Source organism: Theropithecus gelada, chromosome 6, assembly GCF_003255815.1.
Source record: "Theropithecus gelada isolate Dixy chromosome 6, Tgel_1.0, whole genome shotgun sequence".
NCBI classification, from domain to species: domain Eukaryota; kingdom Metazoa; phylum Chordata; class Mammalia; order Primates; family Cercopithecidae; genus Theropithecus; species Theropithecus gelada.
The window spans coordinates 95,508,279-95,531,106 of record NC_037673.1 but is presented as its reverse complement, the minus strand read 5'-3'; positions in this window follow the sequence as shown (position 1 = coordinate 95,531,106).

The window sequence follows — 22,828 nt, the reverse complement described above, 5'->3', positions numbered from 1 at the left end:
GTGAGACTGTAAAATCAAAAGCAAGTTAATTACTGCTAGATACAATGGGAGTACAGGCATTGGGTAAATACAGCCATTCCAAATGGGAGAAATTGGCCAAAACCAAGGGGCTACAGGTCCCATGCAAGTCTGAAATCTAGCGGGGTAGTCAAATTTTAAAGCTCCAAAATGATGTCTTACATCCAGTTCATGCTGATGAAAGAGGTGGGTTCCCATCATCTTGGACAGCTCCACCCCTGTGACTTTCAGGGTACAGCTTCCCTTCTAGATGTTTTCATGAGCTGGTGTTGAGTGTCTATGGCTTTTCCAAGTGCACAGTGCAAGGTGTCAGTGGATCTACCATTCTGAGGGCTGGAGGACTGTGGCACTCTTCTCACAGCTCCACTAGGCAGTGCCCCAGTAGAGTGTCTGTGTGGGGGCTCCAATCCCACATTTCTCTTCTGCCCTACCCTAGCAGAGGTTCTCCATGAGAGCCCCGTCCCTGCAGCAAACTTCTCCCTGAACATGCAGGTGTTTCTATACATGCTCTGAAATCTAGGTGGAGGTTCCCAAACCTCAATTCTTGACTTCTGTGCACCCCCAGGCTCAACACCACGTGGAAGCTGCTGAGACTTGGGACTTGCACCCTCTGAAGTCACAGCCCAAGCTGTATTTTGGCCCCCTTTAGTCATGGCTGCAGTGGCTGGGACACAGGGCACCAAGTCCCTAGACTGCACACAGCATGGGGACCGTGGGCCCAGTCCAAAAATATATTTTTGATTCCAAGGTCTCCAGGCCTGTGATAGGAGGACTTACTGTGGAGACCTCTCACATGCCCTGAAGATATTTTTCCCCATCATCTTGGGGATTAACATTTGGGCCCTCATTACTTATGCAAATTTCTGCAGCTGGCTTGAATTTCTCCTCAGAAAATGAGATTTTTTTTCTATCACACTGTCAGGCTGCAAATTTTCTGAACTTTTATGCTCTGTTTCCCTTTTAAAACTGAATGCTTTTAATAGCACCCAAGGCACCTCTTGAGTGCTTTACTGCTTAGAAATTTCTTCTGCTAGATACTCTAAATCATCTCGCTCAGGTTCAAAGTTCCACAAATCGCCAGGGCAGGGGTAAAATGCTTCCAGTCTCTTCATTAACATAAGAGTCACGTTTTCTCCAGTTCCCCAAAAGTTTCTCATCTCCATTTGAGACCACCTCAGCCTGGACTTTATTGCCCGTATCATTATTAGCATTTTGGACAAAGCCATTCAACAAGTCCCTATGGATTTCCAAACTTTCCTACAAAGTTTCGAACTCTGAGACCTCCAAACTGTTCCAAAGTCACTTCCACATTTTCAGGTATCTTTTCAGTAGCACCCCAGTCTACTGGTACCAATTTACTGTGTTAGTCTGTTTTCATGCTGCTGATAAATACAGGGCAATTTACAAAAGAAAGAAATTTATTGTACTTATAATTCCATGTGGCTGGGAAACCCTCACAATCCATGGCAGAAGGTAAAAGGCACATCTCACATGGCATCAGACAAGAGAAGAGAGCTTGTACAGGGAAACTCCCATCAGATCTCGTGAGACTTATTCACTATCATGAGAACAGCAAGGGAAAGACCTGATCCAATGATTCACTTATCTCCCACAAAGTCTCTCCCACAGCTTGTGGGAATTCAAGACGAGATTTGGGTGAGGACACAGCCAAACCATATCAGTATCCATTAATCAAACTCTCTTGATTTTCCCATCCTCTCTACTTTCTCAGGCTCTGCTAAACACAACTCTACTGTTTATCTCCATGAGATCAACTTTTTTAGCTCCCATATATGAGTGAGAACTTGAGATATATGTCTCTCTGTTCCAGTTTTATGTAATTCAACATAATGATTTCCAGAGCTATGTGTGTGGCTGCAAATTACAGTCTCATTGTGCTGTTTGGGTGAATAATATTCCATTGCATAATATATACCACATTTTTGTATCTATCCATTGGTGGACACTTAGGTTGATTCTATATTTTGGCTATTGTGTACAGCACTGCTTTATAAAAATGAAACTGCAAATATCTCTACAAATGCTGATTTCCTTTCTTTGGGGTACATACCCAGCAGTGGGATTGCTGGATTATATGGTAACCATATTTTTAGTTTTTTGATAAACTCCTATACTGTGTTTCATAGTGGCTATACTAATTTACATTTTCTTCATCAGTGTGTGAATGTTCCCCTTTCTCCACATCCTTGCTAGCATCTGTTGTGGTTTTGATGTGCATTTCCCTAATGATTAGTGTTGTGGGTATTATTTTCAGATACCTGATGTCCATTTGTATGTTTTCTTCTCAGAAATGGCTATTCAAATCCTTTGCCTATTTTTTAACATTTTTTTGTCAAGCTGAGTTCCTGACCTATTTTGGTCAAGAATTTTTTTGTCAGATAGTTTGCGAAAATGTTGTGCAATTCTGTAGATTGTCTTCTCACTCTATTGGTTACTTCCTTTGCTGTGCAGAAACTTTTTAGCTTAATGTAATACCATTTTTCTACTTTTATCTAGTTCCCTGTGCTTCTGAGGTCTTACCCCAAAACATATTTGCCCAGAGAAATTCCCTAATGTGTTTCCCCAATGTTTTATTCTAGTAGTTTCATAGATGCAGGATACAAAATTTGAATAGACAATTCAGTAGCATTTCAATATGCTAACAGTGAACAATCTGAAAAAGAAATTAAGAAAGCAATCTAATTTTCAATAACTACACAACATGAAATTAAATACCTAGGAATAATTTTAACTGAATAAGTGCAAAATCTCTACAATGTAAACTATTAATATGAAACACTGATAAAAATTGAATAGGATGCACAAGAAAATGGAAAGGTATTCCATGCTCATGGATTAGAAAACTTAGTATTGTTAAAATATCCAATTACCTAAAATGATCTGCAGATTCAATGCAATCTCTATAGAAATATCAATGACATTCTTCACAGAAATAGAAAAAGCCTCCTAAAATTCATACAGAAGCCACAAGCCTTTAGTAACCAAAGAAATCCTGAGCAAAAATTACAAAGCTGGAAGTACTATACTACCTGACTTCAAATTATACTGTAAAAATACAGTAACCAAAGCAGCATGCCACTGGCATAAAAACAGACATATAAACTAATGGAACATAATACAGAACCCCCAAAATAAATCTATACATTTACTGTCAATTCATTTTTTGACAAAGGCACCAAGAGCATACACTGAAAAAAAGACAGTCACTTCAATAAGTAGTGCTTGGAATGCAGGATATCCATATGCAGAAGAATGCAACCAGACCCATCCCTCTAACCATATACAAAAATCAACTCAAAATGGATTAAAGACTTAAATGTAAGACATAAAACTTTTAATATTTGACATATTTATTGTATGGCATACATTTTGTGAAGCTTCAGTCATACAAAATTTTCTGAGCCTTTTTAAAAAAATAGTTAGAGTTCTGTTGAGACAGATGAAATAATTTCCCTTAAGCTTAATTACTTTCAAGGTAAATTTCTCTCTGTCACTCAATATTTCCAAGTTAGGGCAATCTCTGAGGTATGATATTCTAGAAATTATTTGCATATTTTATGGCATTAGATAATTTTCTTCACTTGTTCTAGTTTAATATTTTTCTCATCAACAGTTACTGATTTTTCCTCTGAATTATCTACAGGGAGAATCTATTTGTATATGTTTTAGATTTTTTTCCCTTTCTCCAACTTTCTTAACATTATCTCTTATTCCTTTAGCTGTGATCTCTAATGTGTAAAACCTAACTGCATAATCACCTCTATGCATAATCACCTCTATCTTGATGGAATTTATACATTTTATAAAATTATTTCACTCTTACCTAGCTTTCTTATCACCCACATCTATATGTTATAAAAGACTTTGCTTGCTATGTAGTTTACACATCTGATGTTGATCTTTCATATAATAACCTTTCCAGATGTTTCTTCAGTCAGTGCTTATTCACATCCTATGAAGGGGAACTCAGTTCCTTCTGAGACAACCTATCCCATGTCTGCAAATTTTATTGTAAGGCACACATTTAACCCAAAAGCATTCTGAATCTTTGGGCAAAATATTGTCTTCCACTTTCACCATGATTTAGATAGGCACTCTATGATCAGATTATAATCAGGTTCTTTATTTAAGGCTGGCTAGATCATTTTCAGATCAATTCACTTTCCATAAAGTTTTACTTAGCATACTATTTTGTAAAATTAGTGCTGAATTCTACCTATTTTATGAAGGTCCTTACTCATCAAATCATTCCTAATTAATTTTCATCCATCATCTCTCCTCCATTGTTGAACCGTGTCTGTAAACAGTTCTATATCCACATAGAATAATAATAATGATGATAATAGCTATCCATGTATATAGTTTTGCCCACAGCCTCAGCACCTATGTAAGTATACAAATTTATAAGTATATAATCTAAGTGGACATTCACACTATAAAAGAGTTAATCTTATTGTTCCCAGCTTACAAATAAGAAAAATGAGCCCAGAGGGATTACACAATTTCCAAATTGCTAGTAAGTAGTAGAACTATGACTAAAAATCAGGCATGTCTGTCTTAAAAGTCCTTTCCTTAACCACTACACAATGCTATCTCTTATATGCAAAATCTCTTTCATATTTAAAAAAATAAAATTACTGCAAACAGGGGTTAACATTCTTTCATCTCTAATGCCAGGCTCCTAATTTGTGGGTCCCAGTGCAAAAAGAAAATCTAAGGCTCTTGTTCAAATGGTAGCATATAACAAAGAGTAATAGCAGCAAATTTTCCAAAAATATGCTGTTAAAGGTACCAAAATATAGAACATTGTTCATCATTCTTTGAGTTCTTTCTTTAATTGCCCATGGTGCATTTTATTTGCTTTTTGATACTATTCTAAGAAAAAAATAGGTTATCTTCATGATAAATGACGTAGATTTAGTGTTCATTTTTTATCATACAATGCCAATTTTAATAAACATATAAAAGCATTTAGCTCATATATGGAATCTCCAAACTTATACATTTTTTGTAGCTCATCATACATATACATGTATTTTATTCTTACTAGAACAGTAGGCTTGACAAAACTAACATGAATTTTTATTTCACTTTTTGATACTTGTTGGCATATTTTGCCAAAATTATATTTGGCTTACTGGTCAATAAGATAGAACTGAAATAAAATGTAACTCTGTGTTGCCCTGTGTTTATCTTTCACTCTATGTCATAATTTTCAGTGTAGTGGTTAGTTAGTTAAAAGACGGAAGTAATATGAGTGAAAAAGAATATGTTAAGTTGTTTGTGTTTATCAGAATACCTTTGCCTTCCTTCTGTGTTCAAAGCAAGATCTGGCTTGAATAGAAAGCATGACTACTTGGGGCTGTCAGCGTCTTCACTTGGTCAATTGTAGACATAACACACTTTGTTTTCGTTTTCAGTCTTGCTGAATTCCCACACATCGTGGTTACACCACAATTGTGTGTTTATTCTTGTGGGGTATTGGAAACAGTACACATGCATATGGTGTCAAGGAATTGTAAATATATTGCACATATCTCCTCTGTGCAGCTTCTTGCTCCATTTTCTCATCAAACTTCACTTTGAAACCACAAATTCAAAGACAATATTGTCAGTAATTTCAAGATGATGACAGTAGAGAACTAAACTATTAATTAAAATTAAAATTCACATTCTCACAAATTTAGCCCAGATCCTCTTTTTCTTATTTATTGCCTTTTGTACCTATAATTGTTTTTACAAAATTTATATATACCTTTCTAATGCATAAAATACAGCAATATTCATATATTAAATTAGTAATACTGCTTATATTTTGAGTTGATAGAAATGTCAGGATATGTCTACATACAGTGTTGCACTGTGTGTGTGTATATATATATATATATTTATGATTGATCATTTGCTTGTCAGAATTGATGAGCATGGCATAAGGACAGACTTCCAAAATGCTTTGTCATATAGCCTCAAAATCAGATTGTAAACAATAGTAACACAAGAAGTATTATCTCAAGGTTTCAAAACAATCTTGACATTTAAATAAGCTCATTTGTATTTGACAGATGCCTACACATCCATTAAGATCCAGCTTAACTATAACCTCAAGGAGGTTTATGCTGCTTAGTCTACCATAAAAATACTATTTTCTGCCACCATAGTAACCTGAGAATATTCAAGCATATTATTTCTGGCGAATATTTAAATTAATTATTCACTTGTCTCTTTCTAAACTAGACTGTGCATTCAATGAGGCAAATTTTGCTTCTTATTTACAGTTTAATCTGTAGCAGTGAATATGCTGACTATTCCTCATATGTGGTCAGTACAATTCAGCATCCAATTAGTTTGCCACAATTCAACCCTAATTTTTCAATTTCCTCTTAACTACCATGATAGATATTTTCATCTTAAAAGTGAGTGGTTAGGTTTCAATAAGTGTTAACTAAGAATTTTGCAGAAAAACAGCAGCCAAAAGTATTCTGAATATTTTTGCTATGTTGGAAATTGGCAGAGTTAGACATCTGTACCTCCTCAGGCCAATGTAAGGAAACATCTGCGAAGTACACATTAAACTGTTTTCTGGGGGAACCTACCAACAAACAAAACATACGACGTATTCAGCCAGAGTGAGATGGTGCAGAGCCAGAGGCAAAACTAAATAAATTTAAAAAGAGAATTACAGGAATAGAATTGTGATGTATTGTTCTATCTCCACTCTTGATGTTATGTTGATATGGTTTGACTCGCTGAATTTATCCAACTGTAGTGGTTAACAGATAAAAGAACAAATTGGACTATCTAACAGAATTGCAAGGTTTGCCAATTTTCATCTTAACTAGTTAAATAAATAAATACATCTCTTAATGGAAGAATTTATAAATCTATAAAATATACTAAGCAAAAACACCAATTCAGAAAGAACTATAGAATAAAAATTTATTTTTTTAATCTGTAGTCAAATACCTGGCCATCTTCTGTGACAAGCAGGATTATATCAGCAATAGTAATTCTGAGTCAGAGGAAGAAATTATGTAAATGATAATTGAAATGAGATCTTAAACTACTATTGAATCTTTACCTTTCATATAACTATTCCAAACAAATCGCTCCCCTATCTCAATCACCATAACCTTCTCTGTTCTACTTCCATCTTAGAAAATTTTAACACACATTTATTTGGACTAGTTTTAAATTTATGTAACTATCATGTAGTATGAATTCCAATATACCTTTCTTCCAGTTTCCCCTAATTTTAACAAAAGTTATGGCACATTTGTAAAAATAAGAGATTAATATTGGCACATCTATTTTATCTAAACTATAGACTTTATTCGTATTATACTAGTTTCCAGTAATGTCATTTTTGTATTCTGGGATCCATTCTGGGATAGCACATAAGATTTAATCTTCTCCTTGGTCTTTACTAATTTATGATATTTTTCAAGATTTTTTTTTTGTGTGTGTGATCTTAAGAGTTTTTTAAAGTCACGGTCAAGCATTCAATGTGGATTTGTCAGATGTTTGTTCAACATCAGACTGGAGTTCCAGATTTTTGGGAAAAAAAAAAAAAAACTTCTGTGATGAATTATGCTTCTCATTTGATCATATCTGAAGGTACATTATATCAGTTTGACTTATCACTATAGCATAAAACTTGATCACTTGGTTAAGACCTTCCAAGTTTTTCTTGTGTAAAGTTTCTGTTTTTACTGTTCCAAACTATGTTCTACTAAGTCACTAAATCCAGACCACACTCAAGGGGAAAGGAATTAAGCTCCATCTCCTGGAGTACAATTTTCTTTAAACATTATAAATTTCTATCCTCTTTATTCATTCATTCAATAATTTATTTATATAAGTATGAACATATATTTCCACTTCAGGCTATAATCTGTTATTCCCTTTTGTTTTGTTTTGTTTCTTTTTTTGCTTTTCCTTTCAGTTTGGCCACTGGAGTTTCTTTCAGGTTGGCTCCTCCCTTTCCCACACCCCAAACTTTCTTTGACACTATGAGTTGTCATAGAATCCTGTTGGATTTATCTTGCTCAAGTCCCGGAATCAGCCATATTTTAAAGAGCTTTCATTCCCTTACTGAAGAATAGTATTAGAAACCCAGATCTGTGTTCCTGGTGTGGTTGATGCTGCTGGACTATTGCTGCTTCTAGGCCCTGTAATGAACGGGGCTAAAAATGTTTATATAAATAATAACCCATGCATAAACATCTATCTTTAATTAGATCTGTATCTATCTGTGTATATTAAAATAAACATTAATTCACACTGATATATCAGATTTTAATCCAGCACATTAAGATGTTCATTGTTGTTTTACCATTTTGTTTATTTATAGCTTCCTTATCTGAGAGTGAGAAAGCAACCTTCCATTAACTATAATTTATTTCTTTTGTTCAACCCTAGTATACTTGCGACATATTTTCAAGGTGATAAGCCATACCCTTAGGAGAACTAAAGTTACTAGAGTAGTATTTATATACAGTTATTTTTCTCTGTATTCTTACAGTTTCCTCTCAAAACATCTTGATGTTATGTTGATGTGGTTTGACTTGCTGAATTTATCCAACTGTATTGGTTAACAGATAAAAGAACAAGTTGGACTATTTAACAGAATTGCAAGGTTTGCCAATTTTCAACTTAACTAGTTAAATAAATAAATACAGCTTTTAATGCAAGAATTTATAAATCTATAAAATATACTAAGCAAAAATACCAATTCAGAAACAACTATAGAATAATAATTTATTTTTTTAATCTGTAGTCAAAAACCTGGCCATCTGCTGTGACAAGCAGGATTAGATCACAATAGCAAAGTTACCTAAGTCAGTCAGTTCTTATTTTTCCTACCGCCTACAGTGAGGTTGCATCATACATTTGTAATACAATTATACTCATTTTCTTCAGTCTACAGTCCATCCTTGGACTTCCAAATCCAGTTGATTTTGATTTTCATGTACATATATCAAATTTCACTCTTTGTGATGCATATTTTATAGGAGTTTGACAAATGCATACCATCAGTTATCCACAACTCTAGTAACATAGAGAACAGTTACATCACTCTGAAATTTTCTCTGCACAGCTTATTTTAGTAACCACTCTCTCTCCTCCCCTAATCACTGGCAACCACTGCTTTTTGTCTGTGCATGTAGGTTCCTGTTCTTCTTGGACCTGACTTCTTTCACTGAACAAAATTTTATTAAGATTTATTCATGCTGTAGCACAAATCAACAAGTTGTTCTCTTTTATTGTTTAGAAGTGTTCCACTGCATGATTTTATCACAGTTTGTTTATTCACTCAACTGTTAAAGAACATCTTAGTTTTTACCAACTTGTGGCTATTGAGAATAAAGGTCCTATAAGCTATAAAAATTCACACACATATTTTTATGTGAACATGCTTTTTCAATTTGCTTGGAGAAACACCAAATATAGGGATTGCTACATTGAATACTATGCGTATATATATTTCAACTCTGTAAGAAATTTTTACACTGTCTCTAAAGTAATTGTACCATTATGTGTTCTCATCACAATGAATGAGAGTCCATGTTCCTCTACATTCTGACGAGCATTTGATGTTGTCAATAATTTAGACATTCTAATAGTTGTGCAATGGTATCTCATTTTGGTTTTAATTTCAGTTTTTCTAATGACAAATAGTGTTGGGCATTTTTATTTGTTTCTCTGCCATCTATATATTTTCTTAAAATGCCTATTGTTTTGCACCTTTTAATTCTTTTCTTAGTATTGAGTTTTACTCCATTTTACTTTTAACCGTAACACTCTAGAAAGTATTTTTTAAGTAGCAGAATAGATTGAGATGAAAGATTGGCAAGAGGCTCTAGTTGATCTCCTTTGTCTATTGACTTCATCATGGTTTAATCAATGCAGTACTTTGGCGTTCAAAACAAATGTTCTCTTGCTTTCCCTACCTTTCTGCCATGTATCACTTCCTGAAAATCCTAATTATTAATTTCTTCTCTCCCTTGAAACTCCACCACCTTCATGAAACCCACATTTGTCAACTGAAAAGAGAGAAAATTAAGCTAGATTGCTTATAATGTAATATATAACCAGAATTTTGTGATGTTGTGAGAACTTCCATGGTTTTAGAGAGCACAGATGCAATCTATATTTTCTTTCTGAATTATTTGTTTGAAAGGGAGCATGCCTTTTCTATGATATTCATGGGTACATATATTTCTCTCTGTCAAAAAGACTCTTAAATCACTTAAGAGTTTGGATTTTTAATTATTTATATCTAGTTAATTATTATACATAGGTAACTAATAAAAAATAAATGTTATGGTTTGACTTCAAAGTAAAGCAAGTTTGACACTTTTTAAAGTTTTTCTAGAATGAAGTCATTTCTGATAGAAGTTGTTTGTCTTTCTTGGGTTTGTTGATTGAGAGAAATCTTGTCATCTTGTTTATACTTAAATACAGTTTCAGACGGAATTGTGTCTTTCCTATAGACATTTATTAAAATAGAAACACTTTTAAAACCTATTTTATAATTTGGCATATGCCCAGCTCTCTGTCATATTTGGCGCCTTAAAAACACCTTTCATGAAAGCTTGGGAGAATTTTCCATGGCCAGATTCAGCTATCTGTCATAGTCAGGTGGAAAAAGAATTCTCCAAACCAGCATCACACTGCAATGGGAGGGTAATGCAAGCCATTTGGGGATCAAGGGTAATGGGTGATGGCCTTTTTAGATTTTTATCCCATTGTCATGTAAAGGTATATATACACCTTATATATTTCAGCTTTTACTAACTATTGTACCATCATGCATTTTTAAAATGAAAATTGATTTCTAATATTCATTATCCTGATTTACAAACTTTGTAGTGATAATGTGAGATAAGGAGAGCTGACTCTTCTGTAGCATATCAGTTCACCCTTGAGCAACATGACTTAGAATTGCATAGGTCCACTTATACATAGATTTTTTCAATAAATATGTCAGAAATATTTTTTGAGAATTGTGACAATGTAAAAAACTCAAATCATGTGGCCTAAAATATTTTAAAAACTAAGAAAAAGTTAGGTATGTTGTGAATGAATAAAACATATGTAGATACTAGTCTAATTTATTAGTTACTGCAATAAAGTATACACAAATGTAAAAAGTTAAAATTAGGAAACATTAAAATTTTTTCAAAAAGTATACACACAAACACGGATAGTCCGTTGTGGCATTTTCAGTCCAGATATATGTAAACAAATGTAAAGGTGCAATAGTAAATTATAGCTGCATAAAATTAACTGTAGCAATACTGCACAACAGTAATGATTTTGTAACTACCTTCTATTGCTATTGCAGTGAGCTCAAGTCTTGCCAGTATCTGCTTAAAATGCCATCCATGCTAAATATCTCTTGTGAGCAGTTTGTCTACCTAATAAGATGCTTATCACAGTAAAGAGTGATCTTTTGAGGTTCTTGTGTTTTTGTTTTGTTTTTTTAAATTGTGTTTAGTCCTATACTTTAATACTATAAATAACACCATGGGACCTATAAGAAGTGCCACTAGTGATAATGTAAGTGCTCCTAAGAAGCTGAGAAAAGTCATGATGTTACAAGAAAAAGCTGAATTGTTTGATATGCATCTTATTTGAGGTCTGAAGCTTCCTACCATTGCAGACATTTCAAGATAAAGGAATCTAAGGTAAACACTATTTAAAAAATGAATAAGAAAAGAAAACTCTTAAAGCTGTGCTGTAGCTACGCCAGCAGGTACAAGGAACTTGCATTTTTTGTGAAATAACTTTTCATCTCATATTGAAAATACAGCTATTTGGAAAGAGTATTGCTGTAAGAAAAGCTTACCTAAAGATTCTAATGTGATCTGAGAAAAAGTAAAACCATTATATGAAAAGTTAAAGCAAAAAAATGGTGAATGATCTGAAGCTGGAGAATGGAATGTCAGCAAGGGATGGTTTAATAATTTTCAGAAGAATTTTGGATCAAAAAGCTTTCCAGATAATAAGAAAAGCAACTTTTGCTAACCAAGGGGTAGTAGTTGAATTAGTTCCCTGGTGTCACTAGGAAAATAATTGAGAAGAAAAAAATAGCTACTTGAACAGGTTTTGAATGCAGATAAAATGTGCCCTGCTCTGGGAAAAAAAAAAAAAAAATTGTCACAAAGAACATTTGCTAGTAAGAAAGAGAAATCAGCATCATAAGGACTTAAAGCAGGAAGGAATAGGCTAACTACAGTTTTGTGCAAATGCAGTCAGATTTATGTTCTGGACTACTCTTATGTACAAAAATGCTAACCCCCAAGCCTTGAAAACAAAAGATAAACACCAGCTGCCAATCTGTTGGTTGTATTCTACAAGAAGTCCTGGGCAATGAGTACCCTTTCTTTCGATTAGTTGCATTCATGCCTTGTTCCTGAAGTCAGGAAGCACCTTGCCGGTAAGAAACTGCCTTTAAAAGTTCCTTTGCTATTAGACAACTCCTCTGGCCACCATAAAGCCCATGAGTTCAACATCAAAAGCATCAAGGTGGTCTACTTGCCCCCAAACACATCTCTGATTCAGCCTCTATATCAAGGGCTCATAAGGACCTTTAAGGCTAATCACAAATGGTGCTCTATGAAAAAAGTTGTCAATGCTATTGAAGTAAACCCAAAAGAGAGAACACCAAAGTCTGAAAGGATCACAGCGTTGAAGATGCCATTGTGGTTATAGAAAAAAAAACATGAAAGCCATCAAGCCTAAAACAATAAAAACCTGTTGGAGAAAATTGTGTTTAGATGTTGTATGTGACTCCTCAAGACTTATGACAGAGTCAATAAAGGTAATCATCAAGGGGATTGTGGATGTGGCAAAAATGTCAGAGGGATGAAGGGTTTCAAAATATAAATCTTGAAGGGTTCAAGAGCTAACAGATACCACACCAGAGGAATTAACGGAGACAACTTTTGGAGATGAGTGCTTCTGAACCAGTGCCAGACAATGAGGAAGAAGGTGTAGAAGACCCTGTGCCAGAAAACTAATTGACGTTTCTTAATTGGTGGCTGCTTTTGGGCCAACTGGCCCAACAATCTGGGAGAAGGATTCTGATTATTCAAGACTTCTTTTGACTTCCTTTATGACAGGGACCTTTTTATGATATAGGCACTAAAACTAAAGCAAACAATGGCAGATGGCTGCTAAGGTATAGAAACCTTTCTAGAGAAATGAAAAAGCAAAAAATCACATAGAAATCACAATTTACTTATCTAAAGTACGTCTGAGTGCGCCTGCCTCTTCTGCTTCCCTTTATGATGATCTACTTCCACTTAATAAATAACAAATATATTTCCTCCCTTTTATGATTTTCTTAATATTATTTTGTTTTTCTCTATCTTACTTTATTGTAGAATACACTATATAATACATATAACATACAAAACATGTGTTATCAACTGTTTATATTATCAGAGAGACTTCCAGTCAACAGTAGGCTGTTATTACTTTTGGGGAGACAAAAGTCATACACAGATTTCTGACTATGCGGGAAATTACTGCCCCAACCCCTGCATTGTCACCTGTTAGAGAGCGGACTTTCTGATAAACTGCTAGGAGTTCATCTTTGGTGTAAAAGTTCTTTTAAAAGGCCATGAATTCCCCCTAGGGTATACCTTAAACTAATTAATACAGACAAATATTGACACTGACTATGTTGAATATTTCAAATCAAATTACATACATCAATATAAATGGTAATTATCATCTTGATTCTAATGTAGAATGATATGCATATTTTGTAAAAAAAAGATATGCGTACGACATTTCACAATGTAAGATCTAAAACCCACATAACCCACAAGCCAAGAAAAAAAAATTGCTTAGTTTTGGGTGACCTGTTCTTCCTGGAGATCTAAAATATTGACCTTCTTTCTTTTTTTTTTTTTTTCCAAAATATGCAGATTTGTATTTAATAATTTCACCTCAAAAATTTTGGTGTGCATTGATATTTTACCTGTTTATTGTGTATTTCACAGAGTAAAATATAAATTGTTCAAACTTAATAATGTGTAGTTTGTCATTTTATATCCATTGTCTGGCACAGTGTCTGGCACAGTATCTGGACTTAATTGTCATTCCGTAAGCATGGCATTGGTCAGTGCTTTTCAGAATTCAATTTTCTCTCTTTAAAAATTGTCATCTGGCTCCTTTCCTATTTTATGTTACGAAGAGTGTGCAATTGCTAAATATTTTCATTTGAAATGTGTCCAACATGGCAAATTCAATTTGTCAGATTTGGAAATGTGAAGTCACTTAACATGGCCAGCTGCTCTCTTAGTATCGCTTCACCTACAACTAATAAAATACTTGACCAATTGGAACAGAAATGAAAATTTAACAAAAGAAATGGCCACAGCAGTATGTACCAGCCAAACAGCTGCTCTGGTTTTAGGCTAGTCTTAATTAACAATAGTTATTTACATCTTTCCATTTAATGTATTGTCTATTGGAAGAAGTAGTAATGAGTTAACTAGTTATTATCACAAAGTTAAAAAAAATCTTGCTATGACCATTGGAATTTCCTGCAACCATCAGCTAATTTTAACATTTACTTTTCTGACACAATTGTCCAAAGTTTCTTTGAATTTCTATGTGCCAAACATTGAACTGCATACTTCATAATTCATTATTCACATATCCTGTGAAATTTCCCTTTCATTTTCTACCACAGTTACTCCATGTGTACTAATTTAACCCTAGTTTCACAGATGGAGAAATGGAGGGAGAGCATTTAGATAACTTGCCTAAGGCCACTCAGCTGGAAAATAGAGGAGGTAGGATTCAAATCTCATCAGACTGCTTCCAGAATGCATACTCTTAAACAATGTGTCTCCTGTCACTCCATTCATATTTTTAGTGCTCTTTCATTCCCATAAAATACATGTAGAAGAGTATTCATAGCAGCTATTTCAAAATAGCTAAAACTCAAAACACAATTAATTTCCATCAATAAAGCAATAAATAAATAAACTGTAGTATACAAATGCAATGTTCATACACATCCATAAAAGTAATGAATTACTGATACACTTAAAATGGATGTCTTATTGAAGTAATTAAGAAGAAAACAAGCCAAACACTGGAGTATATACTCTGTGATTCCATTTATATGGAGTTCCAAAACAAACATCGCTAACTGATGATGATAGAAGTTATGCTGTTTTGCTCTTTGGATATGAGGCATTGACTTGAGTGGGCTACACCTATACAATAAAAGTTCTGATGTGATGGGAAGTTTGATATCATGATCTTGATGGTGAGGAAACAGTCATAAAAAATACATGCATAAAATGTTTGCACATGATATACTTCACTGTATTTATTACATGGCTCAATTAAGATAATCATCGATATATTCTAAGTCCTCTTCTGCTTAAGCAACTATTCCTGTTACCACTTTTACCCTGTTTAAGAAATTATTGAAACCTCTTCTAAAACTTAGGGTTCATAAATAAATGTATCAGTCATTCTCTTATAAAATTACAAGTATGTTCTCTACTTTTCTGACACAACTTCATTGCAAACCATTCAATTCTGGTGAATTAAGTGCATAGTATCAGGTTCTCTCACTTCTTGGGCTTCTAAGGGATAATGTAAACACTCAAATGAATAATGTAATTGCTGTTCTCTTTGGAGCAAAATATAAATTAAAATAATTATTATTTTTAATATACTTGGTTGGCTCCAAAATGCTCATATTTATTGCTTTAATTATCTTTTTCTTTTCTCAAAATTTCATTTTAAATTGTTTGTTTTTTGCTTTTTCTGATCACTTAGCCATCTTAGAGTAAATACTTTCCAGTTTTCTAAAATCCTTTCTAGTTGTTTATTTCATGATTTTTCATCATGAAAATTTCAACCTTTTATTGCTCAGAAAAAATTATTATCTATAGAGATAGATAGATAGATAGATAGATAGATAGATAGATAACTTTCTAATAACTTTCACTATGCTTCTTTTTTTCCGTTGTCACTTTCTGCCAGTGATGCACATATTGAAAACACTGTTTATTTCACCCAACATTTTAGTTTCCAGGTGGAGATTTCTTCTGGCCATATCAATCGTTCATGCTGAGTCAAGGAATAGTCAACAGAGTTGTTGAATTTTCCTGAAATTTCTAATCAGAAATATAGGAAAAGTAGTTCAGTTGGCTCTGCCTAAGACTACAGTGCAGTACTCTCAGCACAGAATCAGCAACCTACATGTTTTCTTTTTTCTTTCTGTGTTTTGTAACATTATTTTTGCACTAGCTAGCACAAGTAAATCATTGTTCTTTGTCCATTGTGGGATGTCACTGCTTTAGCGGAAATTTCAAATTTGTCCTCTTTCCTGCTGAATTCCTGATCATAGGTAAAGCTTTTTTGGTTTTGATCTTTCATTATTTGCTTCTTTATAACTCTTTAATTTTCAGTCTTCCCAAAAACATCCCTGCCAGCTCACCTATTCTTCAGAGTTATTTCTTCAGCTCTCATAATCCAGAGATATGGAAGCATTCCTATGATACAGAAAGAACAGCACATTATTTCTCCTTAGACAATGGGAAAATACCTTGAAGCAATAACACAAATATAGAATGCCCCTTGTAGCTCACAAAAACTTCTCTTTAGTGACTGTCTATTGTGGGTCTCATACTAATTAGAATCCTATGTGATAATTCATGAACGTGTCTTTGCCACACCTGCTCACTGCTCATGGTCCTCAATCTAATTTGTTTTCTCCCTCTTAAAAAAATGTGTTGGCACAAACAATTTACTGTAAAATAAAGCCTATTTCAAATACTAATTGTTCATACTGTCAGTAATATTGGTATTCTGAGAGATTATTTCTGGTTAAAGAAATACATCGTATAAGTTTGCCTACACACAGAAATATTTGTTTGCATGTATATAAGCTATCACAAATAAAAACTTACATATGAAATAATGCAGATAGATTGCAAGTCTTCTTAGAAAGAATGTCATGCTTGTTAGCATGATTTGACGAGTGCTTGAAGTAGAAAGTAAGACATTCAACACTTTCAGAAAAAATCTCATCTACAGTACAAAGGTGAAAAGAAAATGGAACTCCAGAGAACAAACCAGGAAACTGAGATAAAGAACAGAGGCAGGGAATAAGAGAACCAGTTAATTTTTTTTTTTTAATGTCATAGGTATATATCAAGAACTCATTATGTTCCAGGCATTCAAGTTTCTGAGAATACTTAAGAGAATGAGAGCTAGGTTTCCAATTCTCAATGGCCTGACACTCTAGTAGGCAATAAAACACAATAAACAAGTAATTTTGTTGGCAATTTTAGATGTTAGCAGATACAATGAAGATAATAAAATAAGGCAATGAAACGGAGAGTTAATGTAGAGAACTCTAAAAGAAGGTCATCAGAGATGTCTCTCTAGGGAGATGGCCTGTAATTCTGTGGAAGAACGTTAGAAGGGAGAAAGTAGCTCTGTGCTGCATGCTGAGGTCTAGATCAAGAACTGCCAATCTTCAGTGATCCTCTGCTACAAATGTAAAGCCTTTTTTTGTTGTTGTTGTTGAGGCAGAGTCTAGCTCTGTTGCCTGGCTGGAGTGCAGTGACACGATATTGGCTCCACACAATATCGAACCTCCCGGGTTCAATCGATTCTCAGGCCTCCGCTTCCTGAGTAGCTGGGATTACAGGTGGGCACCACCACGCCCGGCTAATTTTTGTATTTTGATTTTTTTTTTTAGTAGAGACAAGATTTCACCATGTTGGTCAGGCTGGTCTTGAATTCCTGACTTCGTGATCTGCCCGCCTTGGTCTCCCAAAGTGCTGGGATTACAAACGTGACTCACCGCGCCTGGCAATATAGGAATTGCCTGCATTTCATGGTGAGAGCAAGAGGGTGAAAGGAAGAACACAGAATAAATATGAGGAAGCTACAGCTTCAGAGGTAGAAAAATCAGGCTACCACAAGGCTTGAAAGTCGCACTATCCATATGTAGGACTTCTTCTCTGTTATTTAATTCTAAGTATATCAAAATATTGATAATGATATCTAAATAACTAAGGAAGAAGCAGAGAAAGTTCGATAAAGATGCCTATAAGAATGTGCATTTTAATCTAACAACACAAAATATCAAATATTCTCCAAAGTACTAAATACCTTATGATGCATACAATATTAAAAGCAGGAATACATATATATGTATCTTTCTGCTTTTCTGTCTCTGTCTCTGAGATTGGAAATTTGGATTTTAAGGATTTTCTGAAGATTGTAAGCTTTTAAAAATCTGTTTCATGATATCAAGTGAGTTAACTCTATTATATGTTCATATATATATATATATTAGATTGTCTTTTATCTTCAACTAAACAGAAAAAATGAGGTAGCACCAGACACAACTAAGAAAAAAAATGAGGTAGCAGCGGATACAAAAATTAATTATCCAAAATAGGATGGAATACTGGCATTCGTATCTGAACTACTCCACCATCTGGTACTCCTAGACAGCTGTGAAATTAACCTCTCTATGATAGCTTCATCACATTTAAAATGAATCTAAATAATTATCACTGGATTCTGGCAAAGAATATATGAAATCATATAGTAATGGTTGTAACAATGATGACATGAATCACTAAAATAATGTTTTTATTTAGAACACATACGCTGGACTTAAATTGCTTGGACCTCAATTCCAGCATTGCCACTTAGTAGTTGTGCTGCTTATTAACCTTGAGGAAGCCATGAACCTCTCCAAAGTTCAGGGTCATCAGAAGTATTAAGGTGTGATCCTAACAGTACCTATATTTATATATGTACCATATATTCATTATTTCTATAAAAGCATGAATGGGAGCCAGTCTATTATTTTCAAAATGACATAGTTTATTAGTTATTTTGATTATTTTTCCCTGATGCCACTTCTTTTTTTGAATATTTGATTTTGAAATGTCACCTTAAGAGTAGAGAATTTAAATTATTTTCTCTTTTTGGAGAGCTTTTATAATAACTCTGTTATGAACATTTGTTATTTGTGGAATAATTGAGTTTTAAGGATTTTCTGAAGATTTTAAACTCTTGAAAATGTGTTTCTTGATATCAAGTGAGCTAACTCTATTATATGTTTCTTTATTCTTACAATCTTAGAAAATAGGAAGATCCCAGAAACAGCCAGAAAGTTCAAATGTTAACAATCTCAGCCTATCCAAACCCTTCATCTATGCTAAAGAGAGACATTAAATGCTTGGTTTGTTTTAACAACTTCAACTGCAGTCACCAGTAAGTAGAACTGTTTAGTACCATTATCTCTATTTGGAACAAATACCCATCCCTGTTAGATTCCTACCTGCTATCTGCTCTGATCAGCGCTTCTTCATTCCCACCCTCTTCCAGTGACCTCCACAATCCAAAATTATAGGAAAAAGATCTCTCTTTTAACAGTATCACATTCTTAAGAAAAATCACCTGAAGTCATGCCTTGCACTTTTGCATTTGCACCAGAATCCTGAAGTACATCTGGGGGCTCTCCTGCATTGCCATCTTTTGTTATACCACTTAACATCGCCCCTGAAACTAGTCCAAAAAAGGTTTAAATGGAAGACACTTTGTACCATTTACTGTGTTGTATCAAATTCAGTAATCTATCATATCTCAACAGTATATCAATGCAACTCATTCCCTAATATGTATTCCAGCTAATGGGTTATAAAGTGACTTGTTCGCCAGTAGCTTAGCAAATCTTCTAATGTGTAATTGCTAGTATCAAAATGTGCAGATAATACTATTGTATTTGTTTAATTTCCTGATCTGAGTCTCTGACAGCATGTTTTGCCTGAATTCACAAAGGAAACACAGTTCAAGACATCAGTGCAATCTCTATTTTATATATATATATAGATACACACACACACACACATATATAATATTTAATATGCAGCTATTAGTGGAGAGTTCCAACATATATTATCTCTATAAACATTTCTACCTTAGCCACTGTCATTTAAGCAAAATGGTAAAATAATATAATGTTATGAAATCACATGAGTAAATTTAACATTCAGAGAACAAATCTAAATTTGTAGCCCTGAATGTAACTTGGAAGAGATGTTCATTATTTGCCTCCTCCAATAAGAAAATACACAGCTAGCAATGTCAGTAGTTGTGCATAGGTAAAAGATGAGAAGACACTACACTCTTACAGGCATTTAGAACAATGCTAGTGAGTATTGCAGGCAAAAACAAGGTGGATTGAGTTATACAGCTTCACTTTGAATTATAGAAATCCTTTGGAACATGGTGGATTGGTTCCAGGACCACCCTCCATAGCAAAATTCACACACACTCAAGTCCTACAATTGGTCCTGTGAAACCCAATATGTAAAAAGCCAGCCCTCTCATAAATACTGGTTGAAAAAAATATGAGTATAGGTAGGCCTGTGCAGTTCAAACCCCAGTTGTACCAAAGTCAAGTGTGTAATGTAGTTGAGTAGCCTACATGATTAAGGACAAGAAATAACTAAGCTTATAAAATCTCATTATTTTGGATTAACAGAAGCTTCTAAGAACATATAGAGAAATTACACAGAATTCATATATCTGTGTTTGGGGAGATTCTTTGAGGTGACAATAATTCTTGAGAAAAGGAACAAGCTGGTTCATGATATCACAGTACTTCAAACACAGAGAGAGAAAGTCAATCATGAGTCTGAAGGATGTAAAGATCTATAGATACAAAAGAACAACTACCCCCAAATTTAAGTTTGCAGACAGATAAATAATAAATTAAATGGTAATATAAGTTAAATGTCAAGGATTCTGTTATTTAATATCATACTCTGAGAAATCTAGGTAGAGATAGCAAATGCTGTGCCATTTTAAATAAATTACTCAAATAAACTCAAGTAACCATTTCATTACACAATGATGTGGTGCACCTGAAAAAGATTAATAGAACCTTATAAGAGTAGGCCTAGAATCAGAAACAATTTATTTAATGGCATCTAGTAAAGTACTGAACAACTTAAAGATTTCATAAACACTTATAGAAAACTAAATGGATATAAATATCTTTGTTATGATGGATTTTTAAATGTATGGTTAGCATTCTGGATAATTTTAATAATTTAAATCTAAAATGTTTATAAAGTTATTTTATTTTTTTTTAATTTTCTATAAAATTTCAAGTTACATTACCTCTCAGGATACTGCAATGCTGGTATTAAAATAGGGGCAGTCTTCTATACTTATGTATAAAATCTGGTCCCCAAACTGAGTAATCAAGGACAGGAGGCTTCCAGAAAGTAGGGGAATGTTATTTCATTCCTATTCATTTTTACTCTAAAATATTGATGTTTGCAGCTTAAAGTACACTTATTTTTAAGGTGATATCTATTAAATAAATAAAACAAATCTGTTTTTCTTTGAAAATATAATTTGGTTCATCCATTTCATAAATAAAATTTATGGTACCATTTTCATAGCAGCTAAAGTAAAATAAGTATCTTAATATGTACTTTATAAAAACATGATGAATTAGTATTATCCTCTGATTATTTTTAGATAACATAATTGGCACAATTTGTACAAAATGAAACATTGCAACTATTTGTTTTTCAAACTATATTTCTGGGAAAAAATGGTCATATTATTAGAATACCATTATAAAAATTAAATGAACAGAAAATTTGGATACAAAACTCAGCATTGCAATTTTGATAATATTGTTAGTAGAACAGAAAGTTGCCTTAAATATGTTCTGTTGAACTTGTTTGCAGTCTCAGTGGGTAGTAAAACAAAACAGTAATTTTGTTGGAGGAAAATAGAAATCAATTGGGTGCATTAACTATTCTGTATGCTGTGAATTGAAAGAGTTGCTTGAAATAATGTGTTTTTACAATGCTATCTGATTTTCAGATTCACTGTTCTTCTACTTGGTCATTTAAAATAAAATTTCAAGTTATATACATGTGTTGAAAGGATAAATGCTTTTTATTTAGGTACAGAACACCAATCTCAAGATGGATCTAAATCCAATTTAAAGATGGTTTGATTTTTATAGGCACGTAGGTAAGAAAAACAGATAAATATGTGTACCAGTTCAGTTGTCATGGAGATCAGGGAACGAAAATGAAGTATTTTACTCATGAACTTTTTTTTTTGTCCAGTTACCATTTCTTATTATCTGTTTTCAGTGTTTACAGGATGTGGGCTTTAAGTAGCTCTCTCATACATTTGTATGGTTTGAAGCAGTCATAGCAACAAGTGCAATTATCATTCTTATATTCAGTCAGAGATTGTCCTTTCATGTGGCTATTTCATGCATTAAGTATTATTAAATGTTTTAAGTTAGAGAAAAAAAAAACTACTCTAAAGAAATACAGAAAAGCAGATAAGATTGGCTTAGGTCTTTACACATGACATTTCAGTGTTGTTTTTTTCCTCTGTATATTGAAAAATATATTTAGCTCAGCAAAAATAAGCAACAGGCAAGCATAGTCAGGAACTTCTTCTGCAGGTAAATTTGATTTTTTCCAGCGTTTTAGAAATAGTGTTTCAGTCACCTGGAGTCCATCACTTCCATTTGTATATCATTCAAACTATGAGTCTCTAGATAGATTACCTAGGCCTCTAAAGAATTACTGGGTATATACCCAAAGGATTATAAATTATGCTGCTATAAAGACACATGCACACGTATGTTTATTGCAGCACTATTCACAATAGCAAAGACTTGGAATCAACCCAAATGTCCATCAGTGACAGATTGGATTAAGAAAATGTGGCA